Raw genomic sequence first — 12,810 nt, forward strand, 5'->3', positions numbered from 1 at the left:
AACTGAATGTTTCTTTAAGCAATTTATTTTATTAAAAAGGGTCTGAAAATTTCAGAAGAATTATTATGCTTAGCTTACACCTGTTCTAAAATCGAAAATTAAAAAAAAAGCTTTTCTTGTTAAATTTTCAAGTTATTTTGATACCGCTGTTCAATTCTCTCTACTGCCTTTGAAATTTCAGATGTAAGGCTTGAAGAACTTTATTTATGGGCAATCAAAACAGTTCTACAACATAAGAAATTTATTATACTTTCTTAAATCTTTATATGTTTTACGCGAATCGATTTAAAAGGTATTTGATAAGATATTTAAAAAGCAAAGGAATTCGTATCACTGGCATCTATAACATACTTGTCACAAGAATGTGTAAATTTCCGAGTTTTTCACACATTTGAACGAGCTACTCTGTCATAGTGTTGAACAATCAAAACAGTTGTGCAGCATCAGAAATTTATTATACTTTCTCAAATCTTTATATATTTCATGACGAATCAATTTTAAAAGGCATTTGATAAGGTGTTTAAAAAAGCAATGGAATTCGCATCACTGACATCTGTAACATACTTCTCTAAACAGTGCATAAATTTCCAGGTTTTTCATACATTTGAACGGGTTACACTGTTATATTGTTGAATGTGAACAATTTGTTTTATTTTTATTAATAACTAGCTACCTTTAGCGACCAGTTGGTTTGCCAGGATTAATGCTAGCTAAAATTTTCAAAAAAAATATTTTATATTAGTTGAACTTTTAATAGTTCTTTCAAAAAATAATGTTAAGCTTCCAATTTTGATAATTATATAATTCATATTGTTATAGATACATTACAATATAAATTGAACTACATATTTATTTTCTAATTTTATGTCAGATTCCGTAAAAATTAATTTTGAAATTGAAACGGAATTGTTAAGACTTCAATAAATACAAATATGACTACAGAAAATATAAGTTAATAATTTTTTTTTTTTGTCGTGTGACTATTTAAGCCAAATTTTTGCGCAGAAGCTTCTAAGGGTAAAGACCCCTGAGCAACAAAGGGCAGAAGTCTGACTACTAACTCAAATGAAGATAGCACACACACACACACTCGCTTGCAGAACCCCTTTTTACAAGTGGGTTCATTCACGCACCTCACAGAGAGAACACAAGGAAGAAAACAACCATGGCCGAACCGGGACTCGAATCCAGGAAACCCAGTTCACAGGGAAGACGCGCTACCCCTATGCCAGGACGCCAGCATGAGTTACTTAAATGACTACAGAAAAGCGAAATCTTCAGCTTTGAAGATTTATAAATATTACAAAATTTTATTTATATATTTATTTGTAATTTATATCTTAAAGAATTATTTGATAAAATATTACCTGATTCATCATAAAATTCAGTTTTATTTTTAAAAGGAATTAAATGCGGTAAGTAATGTTTTATTTTATATCAGTCAATAAATGTATTTCTGAAAACAATTATAAAGTCTAAATTTTATGCAGTCTTTCGGTCCTATAAATTATATTCAAGAAAATTATCTTGACTATCTAACTTTTAAAGTTTTCCTTTATAAAGCGTCGAATATCATCATTTTTGGATAATCAACTTCATCATTTTTGTCCAATCAGGACGGGAGCTGATTGGCATACTTTCATCAAAATGGTCAATGAACCATTCTAAAATTGTGCGTTTTTATAGAAAAGGGATATTCATATTTTCATAACTAACTTCATATTTTCATAACTCAGCAAATATTAGCATCTAAAAATATTTTATTCATTCCGCATCACAAGACAGAGCATCTGTATAAGAATTTAAAATTCGTAATTCATTAGAAAATTTATTGATTCAAAGTACATAAATATAATGATTTACATCATTTGGATCATTTTTTTTATTGGACGTATATGCATTTTTCTAAAATTTTTGAAATTGCCTGTTCAGCCCTGCTTAGAGTGGATGTCCTATGTATATTAAATTATGTTTGGCTTAAATAAAACTGAATTTTGGAATTAAGAATATAGATATTTTAAATGATAGAAAATATTTTCTTTCGTTTATTTTTTAAGAACATATCATTTTCATTTTCCTTCATTTAAAAACGCACTGAAACTTATACAATTCTAATTATAATTTGCAGTAAGCAGTTAATTTTATTTATTAAGAGCTTTGTCAACTTGGTGATAGCACATTGTTAAATGCTAATTTTTTCCGATGAGCACTTAACATAATCGTGCAAGTTGAATTTTGCTTTTATTTTGTGCGAAATAAATTGTTGGGAAATACGGTTAAAATACCTTTTTAAAATTTCACTGAAATTCAAAATTTAATATGCATGTTATTATTACATTGGTAACATTGAAAAGATATTTTTTTTAACTTTAAGACATAGTAAAAATCATTTCTGTGCAATATATTTTAAGATGTTATCACGAAAAAACGCCAAAAAAATTCGCGTGATTTTTTTACTTATTAAAATTATAATTAAAAATTTAAAAAATATATAATAAAAAATTCTTCGAGATGCACATTCTCTCCTTCCAAGGTAGCTCTACGGCAAACAGTATAGCCTGTAGAGCGCCAACGCACATACATTCATCTTTATTATTAGTATCGATACAGTGTGCGTGCGTGTATGCTTATACTTTATGTAACAGACTGTCTGACCTAAAGCTATAAAATTTAGTACCTATTTATTTAACAGAATGGAATGCACGTCATGGAATTTTTTCAAGTTTTAATTAATTAAAAATTACAGGATATTTTTGTGTTTTTTCACATTGATTTCAGAGATTATAATTTCACAAAATTGATATTTGTAATACTTTAAAATTTAAAAAGTTGTCTCTGTTGATACCAAATCAATTTTCATGCAATTCTTTTTTAAATTTTGGAAATTTTGAATTTTTTTTTTCATTATTTAAAAAAAAAATGTAGATTGAATAAAATTAAATACATTTACCTTTTCCAAGGAGATGATTTCCTAAGAAAGTGGTAGTCGACATATTATTTCCTTAATTTACATAAGGAAATTGAAAGCGATATTATATTACAACAAAAGGCAAAAGCAGTAAGAAATAGTCTATGTAGTCAAGTTGTTAATGCCACTATGACTTCACGGGATTCGATTCTATTAAGAAGATTCATGTATACAATAAATAAAATAACTGCAACGGTATTAAAATTAAAATCTGTCTCAATTCGATGATTAAAAATACTTTGCACAGGAAATCGTCAACATCATATTATTATTATAAATATTTAATTGAAATTAAACATAGTCAATATTCCTGACGAAACAGTCGCAAAAAGCAGCTAGTAGTAAATGTATTTGGATTTGTTCACATTTATTTTATATAGAAACCATTAAAATTAACCAGAGATTTTATAAAGATAAATAATTACAAATTAGCTGCGGTTAGAAAAATGATGATATCTGGGATTAAAATATGTTATTACTTTAAAATCTAATGATTAGCATCAATTTTAATATTGGAAATTCTAAAATGCAAAGCCATTTTTTTTTTCTTTTCAACGTCATTTGTCGCCATATAATCGTAACATTGTTACAAATAAATATTATAAATATTGGAGTTTGTGACAAAAAAAATTATTAGGAAAATTGACATTAAAAGTGCAAACAACTTTTTAATCCCTTTCAAAATTTCTTTAATTACATATAAAATTACCATTATTTTGAGTTAAACACACGCTTTCTGGACACTCCCGACATTCTTTTAAAACTTCTTTCTGACACTTCGTCCTACAAATTATTTTTTAAAAAAATAAACGAAATTTATTTTTTACTTACATAACTTATTACCTGCAGATTATTTAATCAGTTTATCAGCCTTTTTCAAGAGTTTTAATTCTTTTGAAATTCTGATGCCCTGTAACTGACTGATCGATATGAATATTAAATGCAGCTGAAATGTCAACGCTAGACAAATTTTACTCCACAGTGAATATTTAAAAACTGTGTCGTGGTTTTTTATTCTTTAATAAGAAAACAACAAAATTTTTAGCCAGATAATATTTTTGATATACATTTCTTCCGATATATAATGCATTAATAAAGTTTCACGCCTAAACGATTTTATGATGAATATGTAAAATGATAAAATATTCAAAATTATATGGTTTTGATTTTTCTCCGATATTTCAGCATCTAAAACTCGCATGCAAATAGCAAGAAATTATAAAAAGGACATTTTTAGCATTACCTAAACAGCAGCGGTAATTTTGTTATAAAGTTAATTCAAAGTAACATATCAAAATACATACCATCTGATATATAGTTTCACAATAATTTTATCCGTATTGGAACACAACGCACATTAATTTATTTTAAAGATTTATAAATGGATTCCAAATTAAAATTTCTTAATGATTATGGCATATATTATGTGAGCATAAATCAATATTACTTTTGTAGTGATATAATGGATCCATAATAAATTACAAAATCTTAATTTTTTTAAATATTTTAATGCATATCCAGTTATTATAAATCAGCATTACCATTACATTGATTAATGGATAAAATGCAAGGTAAACTTTCAAATTCTATACACGGAAGCATTTTTTCAACTTTATAATGATTATAGAGTTAAATAACAAACTATAAGTTAAGTCATGAGATTTGCTTGGTTCAAAAATCATTCAAAAGCCCTTTGCAAGACAGATATAATTCTTGATAAGGCAGATCATATTTGAAGAAGTAGTGCTCAATAAGACAGCATTTTCTTAAAAAATTGTATTAAATTTGTTATTAAAAATCAATTCAAACTTTTACATTCTTCTCTATGATTTTCGAGCATATTATTACACAAAAGATATTGCATGGCTTTAAAATTAAAAAATAAGCCTTACAATGATATAAAATTAGTTTCCAGTTAGTTTTTTTATTTCGGTGTAATAAATTAAAAAAAATATTTTAATGTAATTTATAATATTACTTTCCATAGCTTTAGAAGTTATTACTTAAATGTAGCTGATTTATGTCCACATATTTTGCGACAATATTACATTTCTAATTTACTTAAGCATTATTGCTGCTATTTAATTAAGATTAAATCAATTAGCTAAAATTCATCTTGCATCTATTAATTATTCGCTCCCTAAAATAAATGAAAAACAACAAAATTTATTCTCCTCTCTGTTGACAAGAAAAGTTAGCGATTATTTTGAACGCTTCTCGAAGCGACAAAACAACATTATTAAATTCTTATTAAAATAATGCAGGAATATAATTTTTAAAATTAAATTTGAATTTAAACAAGAGGTCATATTTTCCTCTTTATGTTGGCATTTGGGTATCTTAGTCGATATTTTCAAGTAATTTCACTGACTATCGAAATGAAGAAGTTAAAATGCAATATTTTACACTATTTTTGTTTCCTAATTTAGGTTTATGGTTTTAGTATAGACAACAAGTGTATTCTAGCCCTGGTGGTGCACTGTACAGTAATGTATATCGACATAGCTTAAATTTTGACTTTTATCATTAGTTTAGAATATTTAATCATTGATCAATAAAAAATGCCAAGATATTTTATTTAAAATAGTCTATCATTTTCAACAAAGAAATGGCTAAATTTAATTGATTTTTAATTAGATATAAAAATTGAAAAAAAATGATTTCGATTATATTTTTATGCATTTATTGTGATTCTTCATCAAGTTTCCCTCGAATGCGGCTGAAGAATGAAAAACAACAATATGAAACTTTAAAATTGCAAATTTACAAATGTAGGGTTATCTTTTTCATATTTATTTAGAAAAAAAATTAATAATGCTTTATTTTTAATTAATTTTAATCTCAATATTTATTCTTAATTTCTTGTTATTTGTTCAAATTTCTGTATAGCTACATATTTTATGCAAGAGACAAGCATTTAAAATTTTTCCATTTAAATTTTTTTCTCGAAAAGAAGGAGATGCTATATTTGGGACAATAGCTTAGTCTTGTTGAAAACTGTGCAGTGGAGTGCATACAATATGTTACTGCGCTTGCGCAGGAACAGAAATTGATACTGTTTTTTCGACAGCACTTTCTCCTTACAAACTGTGGTGTAGAATAGGGTATTTGTTTACTATACAAACTGCGCATACATCAGAGTCATTTACTAAGAAAAACTGAGCTGATTCTATTATTTATATACATAAACCCTGTTTGTATATCAATAAAAGGGCAGATACATGCAAAGGGTGATTTCATTTTATGAAATTCCTGTACATTTCATGAAATAAAAAAGAATCAGTATTATTTTCCTGCCAAAACTAAACTAGCTCCAGTTTATAACTTAATAAATCATTCCTAATAAAAAAAATGGTGGAAAAATTTCTCTTGTAATCTTTTATAAAAAAACAAGTATAGAACAAAACACGCATTTTGAAGGTGGGCCTCGAACTCGTAATTGTATCCATTTAATTTAATTAGTAGAAATAAAATCTTTTTTCAAACAATTTATTTAATAATGATTTGTCGAGGTGCATAGTCCTTGAAAAAGCAACAATGCACGTTATTGACATTATAGTAACCATCAGAATTATTCTTGCCAGAATAAATTGACATTTATTACTTTCCAAAATATCTGGCGAGTATTTTCATTCAAGTAGGAATTTATTACGAAGACATAAATATCCATGCATAATCATGGGAAGCATTTAAATATTTCTCATCCGACAGTTCGCTTGTTATCTATTTGCTGTTAAAAATATTCAAAGGCTTGGCGCATCATCCTTTTATTAATGCATCTATTACCCTATCGCAGAATAATTTTTTCCCGTGCTCACACTCCCCAGAGGGCCTGGAAACTTTTCTTGGGGAAGTTGCTGGCTACAAAGATATAGTTTGGTCTATAGCTGATGCCTTATTCATGAAGTTTTTCGATAGACTCTATGGAAGGAAAATAGCGTGACATCAGTACGAAGATGACAAACAAAATAATCGATAGGAAAAAGACAACTCTGCTGTCTTTTGTTTCGCATAAAAGACTTCAGGTAAGAATTTTTTTTTATCTCCTTTTCTTTGTAATGCACATGACTCTGGATAAAAGAAACGGCAAGGGAGAAAATAATCCGATTTTTTTGTGTGTGTGTCCCTTTGCGACGTATTAGGCCTAATGGCTGTCAACGAGTTTATCGATTTAGGAAACTTTGAAGGCAAAAGCCGGAGAAAAATGCATGTTTTCTTTTATGTTGTTGAGCTTGGAATAAAGATATTTCCAAGTAATTGTTTCAAGAATTTATATTCTTTCGGGAGTTTTGCTATACATTTATGTTAGTCTCATTCAAAATCATTCAAATTTTTAATTCGGAATGATTTTCAAATAGCTGAAAAAATTTCATAACATAATAAGAAAAGCATCACGTATTGTTGCTATTCCTTTTGTCTATTTTATATAAACAAGATCTTTGACTAAGCATTAATTTTACAAAAGAAAAAGAACAGTTTGTTTTAGTCAAAGTGAACTTGTAGTAAAGGGATACTTGTAGTAAGGTGTCATAAGGGATACTTGTAGTAAGGTAACATAATTTTACCAGCGTTCAAATTATGTTGATAAAGAAATCAGCAAAGAAGAACCCATAATCTTTTCCTTTCAAACTCTAAATTTTAAGATTTACATTGCCTGATCGACAAAGCCATCAATGGCTTTAAAAACCATTCACATATTGGACAAGATAAAATATATTCATGAAAGGAACAATGGAAATTGTTTACGGTAAGCACTTGGAGAAGAAACTGCCCCCTAAGTCGTAATAATGGAGGCATGATATTGAGGTTGGGACTAGAGCAATATCAAATAACTATCACAAGGATTATAATTCTCTTGAGAACTTAGAGCTAGATTATTTTGTCTTTTAAGTTTTCTCATTTGTCATCAAGTTTTTAATAGGTTATGCAAATAGTCTATAAGTGAGAAACAAAAATTCAATATGAGGCATTATAGAATATAACCATTCCAATTAGAGTTCCATTTTAAATTTGGCTGTAATAAATTCGCCTCTTTCGCAACTATTTATGCATCATTCTTTTTTATTTTCTCATATACGTAGTATAGAGAAAGTACAGTAATCGTCCAAAAATTCGAACTCGAAATTTTGACAAATCTCCACGTTTTTAGATCTCCCTGAGTTCAAAAAAAAAATATTTTTGTAAAATGTCCATCTGTCTGTCTGTGACAACGATAACTCAAAAATGTTTTAAACTAGACAGTTGAAATTTGATATATGTTCTTTATGTCAAATTTCCAAATTCCTACCACATTTTGAGTCAAATCTGTTGAGGAGAAGTCCGTCTGTCCTGCCTTTTGAATGTAAGTTAACATAAGAATTACAAAACGAAGGGTCAGGTCTAAATTACGATTTGTCGATGAGTGAATGAAATGCATGAATGAAGTCCGCCCCATTAAAAGGGCAGTGACGTGTATGTAGCTAAGTCGTACTCTTGGCCCTAGATGGCGCTACTGAAAAAATAAGAAACGCACACCTGGTTTAAATCACTGCCTTCTGAAGTCAGTGGGCTTATTTTCAAATGTCATTAGAATTAGTCATTAGTCATTATTAATTAATAGTTAGTTAATAATTATTATTATAATATATATATATATATATATATATATATATATATATATATATATATTATTAATAATATTTATTATAAATTTAATTAATAATTAATTAGTTAATAATTAATTAATTACTAATTAGTTAATCATTAGTGATTAGAATTAGAATCTACAAATGTCATTAGAAGTTAATATATAAAATTAGGTACATAGGTTTAACATCTATAGTGTGGAGACTTGTCAAATTTTGAGCTAAATCCAATTATGGGTTCATTGTCTATCGGTATGTTTTTTCAGAAATATATAAACGCGATAACTCAAAAGCGCAGTGACATAAATATATCAAATTTGGTGTGTGATTTTGTGACTACAAGTGCAGTTTTTATGTCAAATTTTTGTTTCAATCGGTTGAGAAAAACGTATCTAAAACTAATTCGATTTTGGGATACTATTAACGCATACCAAGGATTAATAGTCAAATAACTCGCGAAGGATGACATGATTGGTTCAATAAAAATGCTAAATTCGCGTCAAAATATTTTGAAACTATTGTACAATTGAATGTAAGACGTTCTCTGGTATGGCAAATTTATTAGAGAGCAATGTAATAAATAGTGAGTAATTTTTTTTAATTATTTTACAGCAATTCTCAAAATAGAAAGGATGTGACCTATTAAACTTAATAACTGCCAACGATTCGCAACCCACAGACGATATTAAAAAAAAAGAACAATATGTGTTTTCTATCTGGAACAAAGGTAATTTCGAGTAATTGTTCCATGTACAGGAAATCTCTCGCGAATTTGTAAAACCTGTGTACAGAATTCCAGACGATCAATTATTTTGTTTCATTAGTTCAACAGCAATGCCGACTCTAATGTCCTAGAAATACCTATTATTACATTTGATGAAAATATATTGTTTTGAAAAGAGTTGGATGATACTGCTGTCATATTGCAACTTTTAATCTTTTTTTCCTCCTCTTCCTTTGTAGCTCGGTTTAGACCGTCGAGGAAGACAAAATGGTGGCAGGAGATTAATTCTTTGGTCTGGAGCCAATACTGTTTTCATCGTTTTAGTTGGCCGTTCTCATTTTTTCTCGTAACAAAACGAGAAGTCGCGTGGAAACGGAACCATTAATTTTAGGAATTGGGGAATGGAACCCATTTGTCAAAAATTCAACAGGCATCACTTCGAAGCTTTATAGAATCCTACCATTACAAGAGCCCTTCCATTCTGAATTCACCCAAAATGCCCTGATGAAGTCTATTTATACGTCACAAAAGCATAATTATTTATTTCTAAAACTAGATTAAAAGATGAATTAGAAAGAATTCTAATTTAAATGTTGTGAATGCAGATGTTCATCATAAATTAAAACGATGAATTGTTCATTTAGCATTATATTAATCATGAATTGCTAACTAGGGGAATGAATTGCTACCTTATGGGCAAAGAACATTGGCATTGTTTCGAACAATATACACAATCACTTTTGTTATTTTTTTAGCTCAGTGGAAAATCGGTTTATAAATACTACTCTTCCTTTAAATAATTACCGACATATTAAGCATTTTTAAGTAAATTTGATTCATTCCTGCTGAAGTTTCTACTCTTCTTACTTCTATATAATCAAAGGAACCACTTGCAATAGATCAATCACTCTACACAAATTCCATGGAGGCCAATAACAAGCGTTAGATAGGAAAATGTTAAAGATGGGAATGTAAAAGCGAAGTAATATAGTATTTTTAGCTTGACAAAATGGCAATTTATTGGTACATAAAACAATAATATAATAGAATATATAAAGGTGTTTTTTTTTTGCATGAGTTGTATATATTATAAGCATCCTTGTAAATATGACACATTTTTGTTTGCTTGCGTATCTTTGTAATATGCTGAAATAAATAGAGTATTACGACAAACGCACGCTTCCTACATCAAGGCCAGACACAAACGCATATAAGAAGGGTGCAATGATTACTTGCGATTTACGAATAATTGCTTGGTAATCTAACTGTTGATTTCATTTTTTCATTAGTGGATTTGGTCTGAATTTGAACAGATCTGATGTCCAATTCTTGTATGAAGATTTCATGCAAAATTTCACGTATCTAGCTAGTGAGATTCTAAAGTATTATGGTCACATTCACACAGACAGACACATAGACATGATTTCAAAAGTATATATTTTAAAATAATTTACTTAAACCAACCACGGCTACCATATTAATATCATTAGTTTATATCAATTACTTTTTAGGAGCCATACCTAATCACACTAAAAGGAAGGAAGAATCACTTTATACTTGCACAATAAATATGGAACATTTTGATTAATAGTTGTGCTTATTAAGCACTGAAATGAACTAACTAGGATAGGGATAGCGCGTTTTCCTCGCGATCTGGGTGTCCCGGGTTCGAGTCGCGGTTTGGACATGGTTGTTCTTCCTTTGTTCGGTGTGTGAAAGGGGTTGTGCAAGCGAATGAGTGATGTGTGAGTAGCAAAGTCGTACTCTTGGCCTGAGTTGGCGCTACTGTAAAAACAAGAGACGCTCCCCTTCTGGCTTAAATCGCTGTTTTCGTAACATCGGGCTTGACCGTGGCAAGTGCCATGAGAAACAACAACTGATGAGTAAAACTGGGGAAATCGACCACTCTAGTTGTTGAGAAGAGAGAATCACCAGAACTTTAATTTGCGATATCTTTCAAAACTGGTGTACCGAGAAAAGTGGACAATTTTGATGGCATATTTTAACATTATAAGTTTCCAAATGGAATAAATATTGGCGAAATCGGTACAATAGTTAAGGCTAGGACACTCATTTGTGTGTGTGTGTGCGTTTCATAGTGAATATGCAACAAAATGGTGATTTTGAGATATCTCTCAAAAATATGGAAAGAGTGAGATCTGGCCATTATAGATGGTATAATTAGGGTCATGAGCTTTCATATGAAATGATAATAACGAAAACGGATAAGTAGTTGGTGTCGGGGGGCTAATTTTTTGGCCTTTATAATTATTTAATTATACAGGTTGAGACTTAAAATGTCTATACATATCAAAAGGCTGTGGCACAATTTGTTAATGACTTCAATACTGTCTCTAAATACATTTCACATGTAAAAAAAATACAAATATTATTGCTGTCTTTTGTTGAATAAACATGAATTGAAAAACTAACCTATACAAAAGATAACTCAGAATGATGTGAGAGAAATAAATGTTCAATGTCAACTACATAAGTACAAAATGAATTGAATCCATCCGCGCTTTCTGCGGAATTAATCCTTCGTGACTTTCATGTATGGACGGTCAGAAATTTATGTGACAGAACGTCAAGAAAAATTGTATGAATAAATCACCAAAACATCTCGTGCGGTAAATCATTTCTGAGAAGGTCGTAAGAGATGAGAGAATTTTCTTAAAACACAGTTTGTTTTATTAAATGCAATGTTACAAAAAACATTTCTTGGCATTTAAGTTTGGGGAATTTTTTCCCCATGCATTTTTGAGTGAGCATTTGATTTAAATGCTGAGTTGTCTTTCGGAATGTTTGATAAACAAATGTTTTTGTTAGGTTTACTTGAGATTTTGTATATGCATAATGTATAGAGGGAATAAATCTCTTGGGAAATGTTGAATGAATTTACTTTATATCTGCTTATTGTTGTTATCTTAAATATTTCCAAAATTATTGTTGGTGGTTTAAATAAGAATGTAATTTAATAAAAATGCAATATAGCCAAGTCTAAAAATCAAGAATATACAGCTCAAAAAGTCTCAAGAAAAAAGAAAGGAATGAATTTGGAATTATAAAAATTGGGAGATACCGATTGAAATCCCCAATTTAAATTTGAAATTTTAGTGCATTTATAATAATTTCAATTTTTAGTTTAATGAATTTTTAGTATTAATGAATTTTTAGTGGATAATATTTTTAATTTGTATGTTTAGAATGTATATAATTTTAACCATGAATTGAATAACATATTAAAGACTAAAAATAGAAAGTAATGAAAAAGGTTCGTTTTTTTAGTACAGTAAAAACTAAGAAATAATTTGTTTTTCCATAATCAAGAAAACGAAAAAATAAAGACACAATGCAAACATAGGGAAAAAAAACTTAGTAAACATGCATTGAATTTGTAATCATTATAAGTGCATTCAAAATTCTCATCTACATAGAATATTTCTATAATAATTTCGGAATTTTCAGGTTTGATTTTGACATCCATATTTTTT

This window comes from Argiope bruennichi, chromosome 4, assembly GCF_947563725.1.
Source record: "Argiope bruennichi chromosome 4, qqArgBrue1.1, whole genome shotgun sequence".
NCBI lineage: Eukaryota > Metazoa > Arthropoda > Arachnida > Araneae > Araneidae > Argiope > Argiope bruennichi.